This window comes from Ambystoma mexicanum, chromosome 10, assembly GCF_040938575.1.
Source record: "Ambystoma mexicanum isolate Mex_15411 chromosome 10, UKY_AmexF1_1, whole genome shotgun sequence".
Taxonomy (NCBI): Eukaryota; Metazoa; Chordata; class Amphibia; order Caudata; family Ambystomatidae; genus Ambystoma; species Ambystoma mexicanum.
The window spans coordinates 691,194,460-691,215,507 of NC_090932.1; the positions used below are offsets into that span (position 1 = coordinate 691,194,460).

General features: G+C 46.9%; 1 protein-coding gene across 4 annotated transcripts in view; it reads left to right on the plus strand.

Annotated features, from left to right (window-relative positions):
• The window catches only part of SLC16A14 (solute carrier family 16 member 14), a 374,898-nt gene that overhangs the window by 65,157 nt on the left and 288,693 nt on the right, over nucleotides 1–21,048 (plus strand). The window contains exon 1 of one of the 4 annotated variants that reach the window (XM_069618295.1): nucleotides 5,801–5,903. The exons of 1 other annotated variant lie outside the window; for it this stretch is intronic. The gene's annotated coding sequence lies outside the window, so the exon portion shown is untranslated. Of the gene's footprint in view, nucleotides 1–5,800; nucleotides 5,904–15,483; nucleotides 15,708–16,440; nucleotides 16,796–21,048 lie in introns of those variants that run through there. 2 more of the 4 variants (XM_069618292.1, XM_069618294.1) reach the window with 2 other exon arrangements.

Sequence of the window (21,048 nt, forward strand, 5' to 3'; positions counted from 1 at the left end):
CATTTAAAGTAAGATTTACAGGTATTACTGGGAACATACGGAGTGGGCCGTCAGCCAACTTAGTGGGCATCAGAGTAGCTCTGGCAACTTCCTCTGAGTCTACCAAGGTAGAATCCACTACAGTGCGACTGCACCCACTATCCCCAAGAGCTGGAGTATCTACTCCATTGATAGGCACACTGTCTTTAAAGTAGTGCTTGGTATTATCCGGAATCCTAGCATAAGCCTCTTCGACTTTAGGCTCCCAGGAACCCAGGGAAACTAAAACTACCTCAGCCTCTATCCCGCTGGGAAATTAGTCTGAGGAGAAGGATGCTCCTGTAATCTCTTCTTCCTCGTAGGAGGAGAAGGCCAGATTAGCGGAGTGGACCCCCAAAGGTCTAACCTTACACCGGGGATCCCCCTTCACGTGGTCAGTTGCTCCACAAGCAAAACAAGATCCATTGGGTCTGTTTACATAGGGAGGCTTATTGTAACCAGAGTTCTGTTTCGGAGGCTGACCTCCACTACCCTGTGAGTTCTCTTGTGTCTTACCCTTATTTTTCTTTTTGTGGCCCTTTTGAGAAGAAGATTTATCAGATTCTCCACCCTCCTTATCTTTGGACTTTTTCCCTTCCTCCTGCTTACCAGGGTGAGTTTTGTCCTTATGGGACACTCGATGTGACACCCATAAGTCTGCTGCAATGGCCAGCTTTTTAGGATCTATCTCCTTCGAATCGGCCAAATGCTGCTTAAGCTCCGGGGAAGAAGATGCAAAAATGTGTTCCAGCATGACAAGATTTATCATGCCTTCGAAGGTAGAAACCTTATAACCTTCGACCCAGCCAGTTAAGTTTTTCAAGGATTCAGTGACATAAGAAACCCAAGTACCACCTTCCTTTTTCTTATACTCTCTGAAACGTTTCAAATATTGGGCCGGAGTCTTCCCAAACTTTAAAATGAGAGTTTGCTTTAACATTGCGAAATCAGCTCGCTCAGCCTTCGACATTTCCATAATGGCACTACAGCCAGAATGGGGCAGTCTGCTGAGTAACCAGGCAATCTTGTCAGCATTGTCAACTTGTTGAACTTCGCATGCATACTCAAACGCATTCAGCCAGTCCATAATGTCATTCCTTTCCTCATGCACACTGAGCAGATCTTTCGGAAACCGTGGATGAGAGGAGGCCCCAGACCCATGTCCAGGACCCTTGGACCCATTTGCAACCTGAAGCTTGGCCAGTTCCAACTGGTGATCCCTGTCTTTCTGTTTTTCTGCCTGTTCGATTTTTAGTTTGGCTATGCTGAATTCAAGCTCCTTCTGCCTAAACCGGAGCTCTTGCTTCTTGAATTCAAGCGTAGCCTCCCCATCAGCACTGGCAGAGGAAACATTAGACATCTCATCCTCCCTGTCCTCGTGGTCGCGGTGGATCAGTGCAGCGGCGGAACCGTCGGTTCTACCAGTGAGAGCAGCCCCACCTCCTTCCGCACTGTCCTCAGAAGTTATAGCGTGAAGCTGCGCTTCTTTCCACGCCACGATTCTTTGGATCATATCCAATTTCGTGCCTTGAGAGGAAACACCTCTCTCCGCACACATCTTTTTCAATGTTTCTGATTTGGAAGCATTTAAAGTTAACATGGTATTTGTTTCCATACTGTTAGATAGGACTATGGCCTTTTTAAAGTTATACTACAACAATTCACTACGTGTCCTGGTTGGAATAACCTGAAATGCCTTAGTTCGTGCGCAACACTGGATACCTTCAGTCGTATCCCACCGCTGTACACCAATTTGTTAAGACGGATTTCTGAACTCTGTCCTGGTGGCGCAGAAGTTCAGAAGGCCAACCTAATTACTTGGAACAGGGTAACCTCTGGACGAGCCAGACCAATCAAGGTAGCGATCGCGGCGGTCAAGACTAGGTCTCAAGAGGGGTGAGGGTGACTGAAAGCCCGCAATGAGCACACAAAGCAAGAACACTTACAAACTACTCCAAACAGGTGTGTTATATTAAAAATATATACACATTTATTCCAAGGCCTTTAAAACAATGACCGTAGCGAGAAAATCACAATATAACAATACTAAACCAACACATACCATACCAATACAATATATATACAAATACAACAAGTCTCAAGCGTTAGATGCACGAAATGTGTAGTCCACCTAAAAGGGAGGGAAAACAGGCAGTGCGAAATAATGCTTAGACCCAGTTCGCCTTCAGAGGCACCTAACTAAAAGGAAGTCTGAGCCCTACGAAGAGTGGAGCCTTGTGCTCAAAAGTACCTGCACACGCTGGTGCCAACGGGCAAAAGGGGAAGCTCTTCGAGGGAAGTCAGGCAGTTCAGTTTAGTGCATAAATGAAGAAGAACAAGTTCCGCGACTCAAGCGCAGCCTCCACTGTGGGCAGAAGCAGAGCACGAGTACGGAAAAGGGCGCTGTTTTGACACAGCGGGGAAAAGCTATGGGCTCCTGCAGGAGGGCGACCAGTTCCTAGCTATGCTACTCACCGGTCCCCGATGCAAGCAGACCCAGGCTTCTCCGTGTCCGTTTCAGTCGCTGGCAGGTTCAGAAGAGCAGGGAACGTCTCGTCGTCGTGTTGAGTCTGCAGCAGCAGAGTTGAGTAAAAGACGTCCCAATCGAAGAAACCTGCACAGTTTGTTACCACAGCCGGGCAACGGAGCGGCCGTGTGTATCTGAGCCAAATGTACACTACTCACTTCAAACCTGGGAACGCCAAGTGTACGAAGCGTGTGAGAGTGACAAGGACTCGAAATACTACACAACCTGGCCGCAGTTACAGAGCAAGACTCCCGTGTAAGCTGGTCAGTCTACTGGATGGCCCAGAGACGCGTCCGAAGGCTTACTGGCAGGAGATGGTGAAGATGCCGAGAATAGCTGTTCCCGCTATTCCAAGGGTCGAAGTACCAGTACAGGCCTTCTGGTTCGATCAAAGGTAAAAAGGGTTTCACAAGGCGACAGCAGTGCAGAGGAGAAGTCCTTCAGCGGGTCACCAGCGATTCCTCGGTTCAGCCTCTTGGTTGCAGGATACTTGGCTCCTGTATTCCTTCGTTCGTGAGAACTCAGGAGATCGACATGGTAGTGGTGTTTCCAGCCCCCTCTTATCCACGGTTCCCTTCGCGCCAAAACGGAGGGGACCCAATGGGAGATCCGCTCATCAACACTCACACCATTCGTGGACCAATCACGGACCACGGTGGTCCCAGGCATTCACACCACCCTAGACTCTCTGGCACCCAGGATGTGTATTGGGACCAGACATCCCAGCCCACATCCTGGAGGCACACACAAGACATGTAGAAGCCCGCGAAAGCATCCGTGTTTCGCGGGAAAGTACATGCCCAAATAAGGAAGGCCCCGGGTCGGCTCGACCCGGGGAAGGTGAAGGGAGCAAGACGGTCAGCGGACAGGACAAAGGAGCCTCGTGGTCTGGCCGTTTTGGGAGCCAGGCCACCATTTTGGGTTAAGCGCGAGAAACACGCTTAGAACGCCAAAAGGAGCTCAAAACACAAGAAACGATCGCTGCCACCATTCCCGTCCGTGAATCACTTGCACCGATCAGTTACAATCCTAAAAGAGTATCTAGGGCCTGTAGAAGGCTAGAGACCCAAGAGAGCTGTAACTTAGCTTACAGTGCCCTCTTGTGTCATGTTGCACGAAAGCCGCAACATGAGAAAAGAAACTACGGAAAACAGCGTTTCCCAGTACTGACTGTCTTAAGGGCATGTCAGTTTCCCCGTAAGAAAGGAGCGAAAGCCCAGAGGAGTGCGGCAGAAGGCTGCACTTCTCTGGCAAAGTCGAGAACAAGGTGAAAAACAACAGCAAAAAGTTTAGGGGTTGCCACATGGAAGGAAAATTACCTACAATTACGAAATCTTTCCTAACAGTCACACACACAGCACTTGGGAGGTTGGACTAAAGCAAGGAGACATGAAGAGTTTCCCCTGCCAGGCTCACAGGCCTTCATTGGCAGAAGCCTTGCGCACATGACATTTAAATGTGTCAGGCAAGCAATTGGCGATGGTGTTTTACATGTTGGTTGATTAGCATCTGGGTGTTTTACACATGCATGTGTACAAAAGGAGTTTCTGTTGGATGCATAACCATGAGCTGCCCTGATAGGTACATCTCCAGATAGTATGAGGCCACTTGTCCATGTATGCAGTGGTATGTTTCTACTTTCACAGTGTTGTGGACATGGTGTCCCACCATGGATGGTACATGATTGGTCTTGCTCTGGCATTGGTCCCATTGCCTTTTGGTGGGCTGTGAGCCTAGCCATGGTGTCAATCTGAAAACTTGGCCAGGCAGAGGCATAGGCTAGCGAGTCAGGTCATTTATTCGCATTAGAGAGGTGACTTTCCTACTTACCAGTCCCAGATTGACTGGCTGCTCCAACTTCCACTCCTCCAATTCCCTCAATGCCTACCATGTGGAGTACACTGCTGGCCTTTTTCTCCCAGCGGGTGAGTGGCTCTGCTGTGCCACCTCCTGTGGCAGCTGTCTCCCCCTGTGGATGGACAGTAGGCTGCATACACTGGCCTTTAGGTCATTCCCCTGCTTCCTGTAATCTGGGTTGTTGTGGTGGAACAGTTCCAACCGCCACAACCTTCTCCTGTATATCAGTCCAAATTGCCATTTTTTCTCAGGAATGGGGTTTTTCACGGTAGTAACTCAAATACCTCCTCTGCATCGCTGATGACCTCGTCCATGAGAACCTGGTGCTCAACCCCACAAAATGTGAGCTTTCTTACCTGCATTTCAGGCACCTTCCCTTTGCCATTGTCGCCAGGCATGTTTGGTACCCCTTCTGGGCTTGGATGGCAACATGGAAATGTGTGATTCAGAATGGATTTTGTTTTTAAAGATGGTCACTGCTGAGCTTCTTGTTTGTAGCATGCCATTTTTTTGCAATTGGCGGTCATTCTGCCGGTGAAATTACCATTCAGTAATTTTGTACAATTTTCCAGCAGTAACCTGTTTTTCCACCGGAAATGGGCAGATTCAGCGATCGTAGTTGATTTCCGGTGGTAATGCCTCCAGATGAAATTACAGGTACCCCCGATGTTTGGTGGGTGAACCCGTCAATTGGCAATGTGGCATTTATTCCACCAGACACCACATCAGTAACAGTAATTCCGTCCAGCAGAATTACTGGTTCCATGTGTTAAAATCGCTGCAAAAATGGCTGTTTACACAAAAAATCACGGCAAAAAGGCAGTGGTTTTCCTGCCGCAATACATGTAAAGGGTGTGGAGGACACCCCCGCAACCGCCAGACTCATTATACCATTTAAGGGAAGCGGGGGACACCCCCGCAACCCCTGCTCCCCTTAAATGGTATAATGGGTTACACCTTTACCGGGTCAAACCACTGCATTTTTGCCGCGATTTTTTGTAAAGGTGACATTTTTGCCGCGATTTTATTACTGCATACCGAATTACCACTAATTATACCGCCCAACTCGTAAGGAGGCCCATCAGTGATAAATAGGCACGTGCATTTTTAAGGCTTGCGAATCTTTAGCGATGTGTTCAAAATGGAAAGATGAGTGTGGTCGTGGGCAGGAATGTACTATGGGAAAAAAACAAAAGAACAAATCCGCCTTTTGAATTTCTGATCTCACTTTCTAGGAAAATCTGACACGGGTGAAGAGGGCATTTGCCTTCTGACTTCACAGACCAATTTGGATGGAGTCAAGCAGCTCAGAAGTTTTAATTCTGCGCTCGTGACATATTTGCTATTTCTTCGCGGTATTATTTAAGAGGTGATCCGATGTGGGAACTCAGGCAGAAGGGCCTCGCTGGATCTAAAACGTGGTGTGCATTTATCACTGTAATCCTCTCTAAATGGACAGTCGCTGAACTGCCTTCTCCTACAACTCTCGACAGCCTTTGCTGTAAGTAGAATGAATGCAGGAGTAGTAATGCAATCTCTTTAATGGGTAGATTCTGGAGGAACACGTGACGAATTATGGTGCTTCCTGTTGCTTACCTGTTTGCAGTTATACTACTGTATTTAAATTGCCTCGGGGCTGTTGCTTGGCACGTGTTTCACCGGCAACTATTTCGAAGATTTCATCAGGGCACGATTCTGTTCTGACTCATCGCTGTACATTTGCATTGTAGCCTGTGTGTCTTAAGAGCTGCGTGAGATTTGTAAAAATGTTGCCACGAGCAATTTGCTCATATACTCATATTGCTGACTGCGTCATATTTCTGGTGATTGTGTACGATTCCCAATCGGGTGCAAATAACGATCCGTGTCAGTCGTTTGCTCGTTGTCTTGCCGGGTTGGTGCATATTTTGTGTTTGGGCACTTGGAAATTCTGGGTGGTTACTGATATTGATTGTGATCGCTGGCTGCTGATTATTGAATTTGGGTTTGCAAAAGTTTCAGATTCTGAACGGGGTATTGGGTAGCACTCTTTGCATAGACATGGCAGTGGTGGTCTGCTTGGAGACCTTGCAAAATAAACATGGCAATATGTGCTCTTCGGGTGATGGAGTTAAGCATTAATAGTTTGAACGGCATTGCCTAAAATCACCTTGAATGATTATCGATACCTCCTTCAAGTTGCTGATAACACTCAATTTCTACACTGCCTTTCCTGCACAATTAGCCTTTGAAAGTTAACATATGCCCTTTCAAAGTTAGCATGCCTTTCTTGTGTTATTTTACAACGTTTGTATACTGTGCTAAAACACCACTGTAGTATTATGATATGATAAATCGGTTACATTCGATTTTACTCCGAAGCCAAAATACCAAAAAAATACCGAATTGTTTTTATTTTTTATTTAGGGAGTGGGGGTCTCCTTAAATCCCTGTTTTTCTATCCTTTTATCCCACCACAATCCCATGCCCACCCATTTTAATTCCTTACCCCACTACCACCATATATATATTTAATTCAAATGTTCAGTATTTTTCCGGTATTTTGAGTTTTGGTAAAACTTACCACTCTGATTTATTTTCGGTAAAATGACTGGGCACTGATAAGCTATTTATAACGCGCATGTACACAAGTGTTTCTAGGCGCGAGGTATTCCTAAGGTACCTAGGCTTGTCCAAAAAGTGGCGCATTGTGCCCCCACCTGCGGTCTCCAAAGCGTAGTCTAGAAGGAAAGGAGAAAGCAGAAGAAAAGACGATGGGTAACCAATAAAGAGCTAACAGGTGAAGACCTAATCTAGGAATTAAAATAAAGATGGGTAATGTTTGTGAAAGCTTGGATGCGTACTGCTCCCAAAAGCCTGGAACGTGAAAGGATTGTGCAGACAGTTAAGAGTACGTTCAGTAGGTAAGGGAGAATTTACTTGAGGGGAGGTTTAATATAGAATATTATAAATTGCAGTGTATGGCTGCATGATGGACTTGAGATGTGATCAACCAACCCTTTATCACCAGTGCCGGTAGGGGTTTGGTGAAGTTTTGAATAATTGATCTTGCTGCTCATCTTTGCCCCGTTACAAAATATTGGGTTTCACCAATTTATCCCAATAAAACATTTGCGAGTCTAGTTTCCTGCCGTGATCCTGCAAACACTTTGTCCAGCCCAATTCATTTCAAATGGAAGTTAAAACAGTATCAAGAGACCCGGGCCGAGACACCGGACTGACTATGGGATCTGGGCACACCACCAATAGTCACATGCAAATTTCCTAGAATGTTTTAATTAATTTATTTATGAGTTGTGTAATGGTCACACTGCAAATTAAATCAATTTTACATGTTTTACTTGTGCAATCACAGAACACATAAGCACTAGGATGTTTTATGAAGTTAATTGGGATGAAGTTGTATAAGTGAAGTAAGATTACCCTCATGGAGACGTCTTTTAGAACATATTAGTTTGAGTTTAAGGTGGAAATGTAACATGTATGTTTTGACAGAGTATTTCTCAATAAGTGCGAGCTCAAGACGGTTGGCCCAGAAGAGAAAGATTTCACATCCCTCGCCCACTCAGAAGAGTGAGGCAACATCGTTGTGTAGGCAAAAGGGCAGATGGGAAGAAAAATGCCTTGGCAACTTACCAGTGATCTTCACAAAAAGACATCTTTTCTCCTGTCTTAAAGCTACGTAACAGGGAGGAAAGGTGGGACAAAGACAGTGACAGCGTTGATAAGGACTTACCATATTGAAGATTAACGGTAAGTAATAAGAGCATTCATTACCGTTGTCCCAGTCCTACACATAGTGTGGCTCTGGCAACCCCAAGACTTCCGACCAAAGACCAGTGCCGTGAACTTACATCACCTTTTATATAACCAGGTAAATGACACTCTGGTGCTTCCAGAAGGACCCCCAAAGTGAAGGAACCAACTAAATCAACCCTTACATAAGGCTTATAGTGGAGCACACATGTGGAGGGTGATGTTCATGTAGATGCTCTGCAAATTTCCAACATGTGCCGCTCTTTAATATGTGTCCATGCAGCATTTTGATCTACCTTAAATCGCTGGGGAATCGGAGTCTGGCTGAGCTCAAAAGCAACAGAGAATATCTACCTTCTACGCCTGCTGGGGGTAGCTGTGGAGGCCTTCTTGACCTGATGGCTCAGCCCAAAAGAGAAAGTAGAGGAATTCCAAATTTGATCAAGGGTGGTACGATGCAGATAGACATGTAGACCCCAAGCTAGACCCCCAAGTGAGCCTTCTGAGGAGTACATTGGTAGAATAATCTCCTGTAACCTGTGGACAGGTGAGGAGATCTTTTGGTAAAAGGGTGAAAGTATTTTGATACATAGCTCCCGGGGGAAGGCACAAGTAAGGAAGCAACCACTGCAAGGTTGCAATCTCACTTAACCGCCTAACATAAGTAATTGCTGTCAACAGCAAGACTTTGAAAGGAAAAAGCCTAATAAGCATCTCGTGCATACGGACAAAGTTAGGCTCCTTCAGAGTCGACAGGACAAGGCAAAGGCCCCATGAAGTTACAATTTCTTGAGTTGGTCACGGGAAGCTAGAAAACATTTCAAAATGTGGCCAGTGTAAAGGTCAATCAGCACTATGCTGGCCAAGGGCTCGCTGAACACCCACATAGTAGACACTTGGGCTTGTGAGAATGACACAGCAAGACCTGTGTCAAAATCCTCCCTCAGAAGTTGCAGGCTTCGAAGAGGGTCACACGTCAGTGGATGAATACATCCCTTGCTTCAACGGTTTGAAAATGACCACCAGTGCCTACATAGCATCTGAGTGTTAATGGGCGCACGTATTGTTGAATAGCTAAGGTTACATCAGATGGCATACCCACGACCATCAGCCCTCTGTTCTGTAATCATCCCGAGAGCATGCGATGCTGGGAGGATACCACTTGCATTATTGTCCATCCCAATGTGGACACGCGCTCCATGTAGAACCAATTGCAAGAAAATTGGGAACCAGGTTTTCTTCTTCCTATATGGGACCATCAAGACCCTGGCACCCTTTGAGGATCTTGGAAATTACAACAGGAATCAGGGGGAAAAATAGAGTAACTTATTTGGCCACGTCCATGACAGGGTATCCACCCCAAGCATCTGTGCCCCTGTGGAGTAATTGGTATCTTGGTGTTTGGGATTTGGCTGCAGAGGTCATCCAGTCCATGCAAGGATCCTCCATTGCCTCGTAAATCTTGGTAAAGATCTGTGTGGTCAGCAAGAGCTTTGGAGAAGATGGGAAGAGCCTGCTCTGTGAATCTGCCTCCATGATTCCCTTCCACATGATGCCAAGTGCTGACAGGGAGAGAAAATGGCCACTTGCAGATATTGTGAGCCAGGTCTGCAAGAGAGGAACGCCTCCAAAATCTCATGTCAGTTGGATGATTCCCTGCGTTCCTTTGAAGGCCATAGACCTTGAACTAAGTCTGAGCCCAAGGTTCCTCCCTAACCCATGAGCTGGCATCCTAAACTATTAATTAGAGTGGGGCCGGCTGATTAACCATTCGCCTGAAGGTCTATTCATTCATCAGCTACTACTACAGAGACCTGGCATGTTCCTGTGTCATGAAGATTCATGTTTTGAAATTCTGATAATCCTGGGCCAGTTGTGAAGTAGGTGCCTTTCCAGATGTTTGAGGTGTAGGGGGGCCAATGAAGTGCAGTGACGCAAGAATAATCTCCTCCTATACCTGCGGCCATTGTTGAGCTGTTGGATGTGCAAGGGTCATGAGATCAATCAGTCTGTGTGCTCCAGAGCAGCAGAGAAACCTCGTTTTGGAGCAAAGCAAACGTTGCCTGTTTACACTCTAGAACCTAGTGCGGTTCAATGTGTGATTTGTTGAAGCTGATCCCGCAGCTGGGGCTTCCTGTACTCACAACACCACTTCAACAGCCTCTTGAGTATGCGAGTTGATGGGCAATGGATCAGTCAGCCGTTGATGTATGAGTAAATTCCGTGTTAGGTGGCACCCAAAACAGTAAGTGATCTTTTGCCACTGAGAAACACAGAAATTATTGGTGGCACTGTCATATCGAGATTTGGAAGTAAGTGTCTTGCAAATCTATGGAGAATTGGCACTCTGCTTCCTTTAGCATGATTGTTATCTTTTTGACCAATTTCTTTCTGAATGAGGTGTTTGGAATAAATTTGTTTATCCCATTTTGGTCTAGAAGAGGTCTGAATTATCCAGACAATTTCCTCACCAGGAACAGGTTAGGTGGACATGCTTTGCCCCTCTCCGGGCAAGACATTAACGTTATTGCATCTTTTCATATAGATCTGGATACCTTGTGATGATGCTGATGCCTTGTTTGCAATTTTCGGGACTGGTATAGACCTCCTTGAAGAAAATGGTTGGATGTTTGGGAACTCGATGCAATATTCCTGAAGTGTAAAAAGTATCAGCTATTGATCCGAAATGTATTCCTTCTATATTTCATAAACATCCAGTGTTCTCACTCTTAATCATGGAAGGTTTGAGGAGCCAGGGGGGATTATGTAACAGTGACAGCTGTTGTTTGGCTCGCAGATTGATTGATTGATTGATATTTTATTTCTATCGCGCTCGTACACAAATGTTTCAGAGCGAATGGCGTTTGAATCCCCACACCACTGCAACCTCACCCTCTGCCACTTTGGCAAATTTGTGACCAGCTGGATGGAGGAGGTCCTCTGAGACATCTGATTTGGCGGATGCTGCCACAACTGATTGAATATCTAGCCTCTGAAGGGTACATTCAGTGTACAAACTTCCTGGGCCTGCTTCATTAACACGCCCAGTGTTTAACCGAGGTGCTTCTGACCACAAAATGTGAGACAGAATAGTTAAGCGTTCGACCTTCAAGTAACCGGGCTGGAATTGCCCTCTTGCACCCTCTGCTGATCCAGACTCCAATACAGCTGCCTTGAGGGTGTCACATTTAATTCCGCAGGCAGTTCGAACTGTCTTTCCATCATTAACAGTCTTATAGGGTGTCAGGACCGCATCCCAAATAGCTGCAATGTCCTGTAGAACAACATGGTTAGATGTATGGAATAAGTGGATGTGCCGATGGAAAGAATTTGAAGAGGCATACCTGTGCTTTAATGATCCCTCACCCTTCTTATCCACATGATCAGGAACAGAGCTGGAAGCCGGGAGTCTCCCCTCAATGCTGTCAGGCAATCTTCCCCAAAGCTCTGTAAGGGATTAGAGCTTACTCAGGAACTGGAGGACCTCTGCCATGTCCGGCTCTTCCATTCTTGGTCCAGTGTATCCTTTATTTCTGGCAGGATCTGGAGGCCCACATTGATAAATTACTTGCTTTATTTGTATTACCTGTAACGGGGAACACTGTTCTGTAATAGGGACATTAAGAGTTTAGCATTCACAGGCTATATATTTCACCATGGCATCCTTGAATATGTACTTTCCCCCATATTCCACAGCATCACCACCCTGGGGCTCTGGAAGGTCCATTCTGGTAGCTTCTGCTGCCTCCTGCATCCGCCTAGAGAATTTTGATTGGAGCACGTATGTGGTAGGAGCAGCATTGCCCCTCCTTGATGGTACTCTCTCAAAAATACTTTCTCTAGTATTTATGCATGACCTCAAGGTACTGCGGTTGGAGTGGCTGCTGAGGAGAGCATTCAGTGTCTCTCCCTTTATGTGTGTTTTTTGCAGACATGTTCTTTGGGGGTACAGATCTATCTGTATTGCCTGGGGAGGTTGGCATATTAATAATCTGAAAGATTCAACTAATCTGCATATTTAACACATAGTGCATCGCAACTGCTCTCCTCGCGCTCTGAAACAGAGGGTGGGTTGACACAGTATTGAATTTAGGGGGGGCTGCAAAACACTGCATGTGCGCTTAAGCAGAGTGATTTGCTCCCCAAAAGGAGACCCCAAGAAGGCCTTGCACTCAGTCTCAGCCCTTAATCAGTATCCCTGAATAACCTTGCACACTGTGAAAATCACACAAACCTGCTGCCCCATTCACACGCAACACAACTTGGCTCCTTCTTTTTGATCGAGGCTCATGATCACCCTTGAAACCATCCTTGTTGTAGATATCTACTCCCAAATATGTAACATCAACACCTATGACAGCAGCTGGGGTTCAGGTCAAACATGGGTTCACCCCTAATCTATTGACATGGAATGTTTGAGGGCTTAATCACCTGATGAAAGCAAGGAAGACACTGCTATATATGGAAAGCTGTGGTATTAACCTGCCATTAATACAAGAAACTAACCTAACTGGGTTAAGTGAGTGTAAATATGCCAAAAAGTGGGGCTGACACAGATATTGTACCTCTTACTCCACATTTTGCGCGGTGTGGCAATGCTGATTCATCGCAGCATGGGATTCAAGATGACAAAGGTCATTGCAGATAATGAAGGGAGAACCCTTGTAGTGGCAGGGTGCATTAAGGGTAGGCTAGTGACGCTGGTAGCCCTTAATATTATGATTGGATGAAATCTCAGCTGATAAAATGTGCAGACTCAATAATAATATGGGGCGGAGACTTCCACACTGTAATAGACAGCCGAGCAGATTGTTCTAAACAAACTGTCCGCACCTTATCTTACATAGTGCACACGTTCAAATGAATGTGTGACCTTTGGTCTAGTGGATATTTGGGGACTCAGACACCTGCACTCTATAGAATGTACATTCTATTCACCTCCCCATGACACATCCACCGGTATCAGCTATATATTGATATCTGACACTTAAAATGGATGGGTCAAAGAGTGCCAGATCCTCCTGAAAATGCTGCCAGACCACTCATCAGTAACAGCTCAACTATCCCATTGGCTAAACTCTACACTCGCTCATTGAGGTTCAAGCCGGATGCCCTTACTGATAGTGTGTTTGAGGAAGAAATCTCAAAATAAATTGTCGACTTCTTCCAGATAAAGGCACAGTAAATAAACAGGCAACATTGTGAGAGACCTTTAGATGTTGCACCACAGGGGTCTGCATAGCCAAGGAAGCAGAGGTCCTCAAACAATTGGAGCGGAACTCAATAAGTGGGAACAGACTTAGAGCAGGAATACTACATAAACAGAGATCTCTCTATGTGTGGGATCTTAAGAGATATGCTCCAAAGGTTTCATGCAGCGGCCCACAGAGAGGTTAGGTATCTTGATGGAGAGTACCAACTTCGACAACATGGATGGGGGCAGCAACCCAGTAGTACACTTGCCGGGTTGCTAAAGTCTGATCGCAAGAGCACCACCATACAAACAATACGTGACAGCGGTGGGGAAACTCAGTACTCTAAAGCTGATATTGTGGGGACCTTTAATGCATTCGATTCAGATCTTTATTCGTCTAAAAATGAATGCAGACAGCAGATTGGCTCCATCAGTTCCTGGACCTGATGCGTCACTACTCCCTCACAGATGGAAGCATTAGGCGCACTGATTACAGTGCAGGAAATTCACCAAGTGACACAAAGCCTGCCTAATGGTAAAGCACCAGGGCCCGAGGGGCTAACGTCCCAATTTCATAACGCATTTGTGGATATCCTAGACCCCCAGCTTGTTGAGATGTACAGCGAAGCGCTAGACAGCAGTCGCTTGCCTGCCACTACTTGAGAGGACATTATCGCACGTATTCTGAAACCAGGTAAGGGTCGCAGTATGACATATGTCATTAATATGCGGCTATACACAAGTGATGAGCTGTAGCTTATCATCATACAGGCCCATATCTCCTGTAAATGTCGACAGTAAAATATTTGCCAGAACTCTTGACAATCATCGGCTACCTATAATTTGTTACTTGTGGGGGCTGACATTTGTATTGGTATTTGTTTTATTTATAGAGCGCACCAGGCCCGAGGGCATCCGTTGGGGGGGTTTGTCCCTGTAACGTCAGTCTCTTAATATGTAAGGAGAGTGATTGGACTACTTAAATTGGTAGTGCCCGATAGATATGATATGATATTTTATTTATATCGTGCTCATACACAAGTGTATCAGAGTGCGACCAAGCGAAGGGAGGAGAACAAGGGAGAAACAAAAACAACGATCTTATTAGGCCCAGTGACATTAAGAACATGCAAGTGCATGGTAAAGGGAAAAGGGGTTAGTGCGAGGAAGGGAGAGAAGTGGAAAGTGTGGAACGGAGGAGAGAGCAGAATAAATAATAGGTGAAATAAATAAATACAGGCAATGAAAAGTGATAGTGCAGCCAGCAAGTGGCAAGTGCATGATTAGTCAGATAAACTAAAATCTGATAAGTGCAGAAGAAAAGGGGGGGCTGTATGGGCGCAGATACAGATCCCAGTGCAAGGGGTGGCCCGGAGGCAGTGCAGGAGGGAGGCAGGATGAGCAGGAACCTGGGCCCAAAGCACAGAGGGTGGCCAGGTGCAAGGTGCCAAGAGAGAAAACAGATCAGCAGGGGAGAAAAGTGGCAAAGGCAGAAGCGAAGAGGAAGATCTTGAGATGCTTCCCGAACCGGAGATGGTTCTCATCAAGTTTCAAGATAGACAAGTTACTGCTGCCCTTCTAGATGCAGAGAGGGCACTTGGCTCTGTTCAATGGGCCTTCATTGTAGTGCACAGAATGCGGATACACCCTACATATGTAAGATTGGTTTCCTTGTTAGGGAGTCGACCCAGGGCTAAAATTCGAGTTAACAGACAACTAATACCACCACTCCCCTTAAGTAAAGGCGGACATTTCGATAGGTGACACGCATCACTGCTATGCAGTATGCCCCTTTTACAGGCACTGTGTGCGCCATTGGGGTTTCTCTTATAGAATGTAAGGAGACACCTCCGACGGTGTTAAACTGTGTCAAACGGAAAGCAATGTAGAATCAATGACGAAAAAGGCATTTCTAAAAATGCATTTTGACATGAAACGTTCACCTCATAATTGCTCAGCCTTTATGTGTGTGAGGCTCTCTCACATCTTTGCACCTTCATTTAAGGGTCGTCATTTAGAGCTGGGCTAACCGTGGTTCACAGATGTTAAGTCTAATTATCCCATGTAACAGAGTTGAAGAAAGAGTGGTGCACTAGGACCTAGGAACCATCCTCCTATGGCTCAACAAAAGGCTGGATTCGGTCACAGCGCGCTGCACCTGTATGCCACTCTTGATGTAAACCTCATGCCCGCGCTGAAGACTGCCCCGGCCCCTGTGCGCCGGCCCTTGCTTTTGCTATATTATAGCGCAAACGCTGCGCGGAGCATCTCTGCGCTCCGCAGGGGCCCGTGATTAAGAGCCATGGGGGTACTCGCTTGCCTGAACATGCTGCCGCCTCCATGCCACTGCTACGAGTGAGTTACAGCGTCACTTTCGTATTTCTGTGCTACAAAAAAAAATGGCTTTGTTAATGATGTGTTCTTTTCGGGCGTAGGGGGTGGCTGGTGACGTGCAGGCTTGCGGGTATTGGCAGCAGCGCGCTGACACTAGGGAGAGGGCATTGACGCGGCACCTGCCTATGGGGTGGCATCAGAATCCTGTAATAACAGAAATGTGTGACTGTCGCCGGTGCACATGGGAACTGTCAGCGAATCTTAGCACACGCAATTCGGGGACACACATCTGTATGTTGCAGACACAGGTGGGACTCAGCTGTGTGCCCTTTTTTGGCTTGTCGTCCACGTTTATACCCCACCCCTGGAGGATTTCTGCGCTCCTGTGGTAGTGCATCCTTTGTGGGGGATAAAAGGTGGGGTACGGGGCTCTAGGCTTTTGTGCTGTACTGGAACCTGCAGAGTAGATTGGAGGTGAGCGGGGGGGGGGGGCGCCTTGCTTTTTTCGGAAGAACGCGAATTTTACACGAAGTGTGAATTGGACATGGCAGTCACGAGAGACCAGAGGCTGCCCTTTCTTTCCCCTGCCGCCTCTGGCTCCCAGAGGCAGCTATCCTGCGCCTCTGCCTTTTAGTTGCCGGGCCGTGTTATTACCAGCTCAGGGCAGCATAGAGCGAGGTGACGCCCGCTGCAGTGAGCCATAGACACGAACGCAGGAGTGTGCCTGTGCCGGCGCTGCCACTTTCTTCTTCAAACCAGAATAAGCCGGTATGAGAATGAAAGTGCGCAGAGATATGGTGTTGCACGCTCTGTACAGTGGAAAACATGTCAACATTGGGAACGTCAGATGAGGCAGCGCAGCGGCGCTGCTGTCTGGGGCGCCTGGGTATCGTAGCCACATAAAGGCAATTGCCCAGCCTGGAAATGATGTTGGGCAGCCATAAACACGCAAGGCGGCTGCTGGTGGCATCCTGCTGTTGAAAAGCCAGGGCGCCTGGAGTAATGAGGGGCAGCGGCACGACTGGCAAGCCTTTCTGGCCCGCTCCGCTGCCATTGCTCGACATTAGAGGAAAACCCGCGACGAAAACCCACCCTCGTAATGTGGTAAGGTAAGGACCCTTATATTTCTGCTGTAAAAAAGACAACGGGGGCTTCTGAATGGAGCACTCGTGTACACACCTGAGTGGGCAGTGTACTTGCAACAGCGCCCCCACTGCCTTGGCCTGAATGGCTAATAGCATATACATCTCGTCTGGGAAACAGTACAGAGGGTGAGGTGAGGGGGGCTGGCAGCAGGGGGGCAACAGCCGAGGGCTCTTTCAGTGAGTCACACCAGGGCTCGACGCCACCACCTTCATTCACGTTTACAACATCGCTGACAGGGATGCGCGACTTGAATCCCACGCTCCCCGTTTTTAAGCCCTTTGTGCGCGTGCCCGCCTAACTACCGGAAGCGTTTAGCCTTTTGACTTTCCCTTTCAGCTTCCCCTGTGTATTATTGTGGAAAACGCTCTCTTGACAGCCACCTGGGTGGTTCAAAATGCCACAGCCCAGGTCGTGTGTGACCTGCCCTAACAGATCCACCCCCTCCTGTCGCGCGTGCCTCTGTAGAAAGTAACCCACTAGAAACTATAACTAATCTTTCTCGAGAATGACGCTGCAAATAATACGGTGCGACCGGCTCCCATAGTCGCCATGCTTAGGTGATTCTTTTGAATTAAATGGACCGTTTGTTTTTACGAGTGACTGCCCCTCTTCCTGAAAGGGATATTCCATAGTGGGGGTCACCCCCTTTGCGCCCCCCCCTCTGCCCTAGGGTCCAAGACATAGATGCAATGGTTACTTTATTCATAATAATCACACAGACAATGTGTATAGAATTTGGAAACACGAGATCAAATTTATTGGAGTCATACACAATTTGGGGGCTGTGCCAGCCACTAAGTGAAGCAATCTCCTTAGACTTCTAAAGTGGCACTTTAGGGTTTTACCCAGGCTTGCACTAGTTTTATTGTCCCAGGTGACACTTGTCACTTCTGGTTTTGCAGATTAGCAGACGTCCACCCCTTGTTATCAACTGCCAAGCAGTATTCCCAGGACCACCGAATATCGTTGATGAGGAGTCTCAACTCTCCATAAGGGACTCGGTGCCCGTCGTCTGAATTTGGCTACAGTGCGGCCACCAGGAACCGGCCACGACCGAAACCGCAGCGTCAAACTCCTCCCCGGCTAGGACCGCCCCGTAACTCCGACTGTGACAGAAAAAGAAAAGTTAGCAAACACACACCTTAATGAACAAAACATGCTTTTTATCTTACACCCTTCGAAATCTGTTGAGAAGAAAAATGTATTATCCACTTCTTAAATTTCATACAAATGACGGAATCCCTTAAACCTACTCCCTGAATTCCAGCACTTTGCTCATCCTATCTTACGTAAAGGGAGAGGGAGGGTGGGAATTCAGGTGGTTGGTTGCAACAAAGTGAACGAGCCCAGCAACTCCGTGCCTGATAACTGCTCCCCGGAGCCCAAGCCGGATGTGGCTGGGCTCAAAGATGCCCCTTCCACCTCTGAGGGAGGAGGAGAGGTGCTAGGTACCCCCTCGGAATTGAAGCATCTTGCAACTGGGTGGCTTCCCGCCACACTTTGAACAATGGTGGTCAAATCGGCACCTTGCACCCCAACTGCACGACCCCTTGATAAATGATCTGCAGACCTGTCCAGAACCAAAACCCCTGTGTACCTGATCATTTCGCCTCAGTGTTGAGGGGCCTTGATGAAAGGGCCGCCAGTCAGTTTTATGGTTGGGCTCATCCTTACCGTACCACAGCTTCTGCATCCCATTTGACACCTCGACAGTTGCCTTACTGGCCCTGTCCTTACCATCCATAAATAAAACCCAGCCTTCCATGTCCATCTGATCCTATGTCATATCTGGTACCATTGACATCTTGGATCTAAAATCCCTGTCATAATATATCCACCCCGTGGAGCCATACTTCCTTTTCTCATTCACAATAGTGTCCTTGTACTTCCATAAAGCTGGCCCCTGCTCAGGGTATTTCTCCATCAATACTGCTACTAACAAAGAGAATGCCTTGGTCCAGTTTACTATGTGCTGCTCAGGCCTATTTCTTTTTTGCCCCTTCTTGCCTTGCTTCCTAACCGGCCCGCTGTCTCTACCGATTATGAGAATATATTGAAATATTCCCTTCCCCACAAATCCGCTCTTTCACCCGCCTAGGAATATTCCATGCTAAGGTGAACCTGCCAGACAGTAAAGGTGCAATGCTTCCTAAGGGGGTATGCCCCACCTCCTCTAAAGCCAATACTGGGGTTTCTGCCCCTCTTTCCCCTTGTCCCTGTGCAATCAAGTCACCCAGACCCGAGGCACCCTGCTGGTGTACTGGTGCCGCAACCGCTAGTATAACAGACACCCTCCCTGCATCAAGAAAGCTCCAGACCCCCATAACCCTCACGATTGCGGCAGGCTCTGAGGGGCCGTCCCATACTCTTCTTGGGGTCTCACTGCTGGCCCCTTCCCTAGGTAGCTGCACCGCTCCTCGCAATAATCTCAGCATTTCTTCTAATGCCTTACTAATTTTACCATTCTCCAAATCATTGCCTGTCGGTACCTCACTTACCGACCCACTGTCCAAGTGGTTACCTGTTTGTGACATCAAAGCACCACCTATCTCTGTAAACTCACCTATTTTGGGCAGAACCGCCGGCTGCACATCAGCAGAGTGCCCGGCAGGATTAGTTGCCACCTGTAATAACAATTATTCATGTAACCTGACATTTACAACCTTACAGCTTGGTTTACGTGCTGCCCGTTTACGTTTTGGTAGTGCTTTAGTAGGTATCTCACTTGGCGGGGTGATTCCAAAGTTACAGGCGAGCAGATCTGGGCCAAAACAACCTGCTGGTGTGTAGGCACCTCCTGCCCCTCCTCCAACATCTTTTTCACCCAGTTTTTACCCTTACTGCACATTTTCTCCTGGAACAGAGCCCGCAATATGGCCTCATCCTCACACTCATTACCACTCTGACTGTTGGAGCCAACTTCCATGCTGGGAACATGGCTGGTGACCCTTCTCTTGTCATTTCTCACCAACCTAAGATGATGGGAACAAATTCAAACTTGTTATTATGTGTATCGATTGTATTTACCTGACGTCCCCTCAGTGTCCCTCAATGACAAGATATGATATATGTAATTTATAAAGCAGCTGTACGCAGGTGCTTCTAGGCATGCCAATGGCGGGGATAGAGGGAGGGAACACGACAAACAATCTCACTAGACCCTGTGTTATTAAGTTTGTGCAAGTGTTGCAGCTCACCAAATGCAGGGGGAAGGTAGGGAGGGAATTGTACTTTTATATTATACATATTCAGCAAACTCTTCCAACACCTTGCGTGTCCAACAAATCCTCGCTCTCTCTCTTAACCTGCTTTATACAAGGCAAACCTTGCCAATAATACCCAGCTCTTCACTTGTACCATCACCGACGTGACAAATTATCCCTCCTCCTCTCTAGGGTATCCTTGAACCTGTGTTTAGCACATAAGACAATCCGTTATCCAACTAAGTCATGTAATAACGCATTCTTATCATCACCCACTTGGGACTGCTATCAGTTGTTCTGTGTCCCTTCTTACCTGATGTACATCTTTCGAAAGATTGTGGCAATTCGAATTCCCCATACGCGCCATCACTTTTATCACCGTATGCTGCATGGAAAGTTAGTTGTTGATGGCAACCTGCGAGAATTTGGAGCACTTTCCCCTAAGAGCAAAAGAACATTGAACAATCCATTCATCTAATAATAAAGTATTCTGTCGTTGCCCCCCTTGAACTCGTAATCCTCGGCTTGCAACCGTCTGTAAAGACGCATTCCAAATACTCAATAAAATAAGTAATTACCCAAGTAATTAACTACCCATGTGTGCCCAGTCCTTTAATTATCATTGCTGCCCTCAAATTCTGCCCCCAAAAACTCCAACTTCAAAAACATGGGTGACGGAGGTGCGCAGCTAATGCAGCGCGATAAAGGCCAAACATTCTCCATGCAAAACCTTTTTAATAGGGTTAGCCCTCCATGCTCACATGGGAATTTGTTTTACTCAGCACAAAACGTTCCTTGAAGCGCAAAAAGTAACAAAAAATGCACCTCTTAGAATGCACACGAAAACCTCAGCTCAGAAAAATATGCAAAATCTCCCTTACTGCGTCACTGTCTGACCTCAATCCACAAATAAACTGTCCTCATCGACAAATTAAAGAAGCAGGGCTACATAAAAACAGGTGATCCCTTTAAGAATTGAGTTATAGCATTGCAAACGCAATTCAGTGAAACTC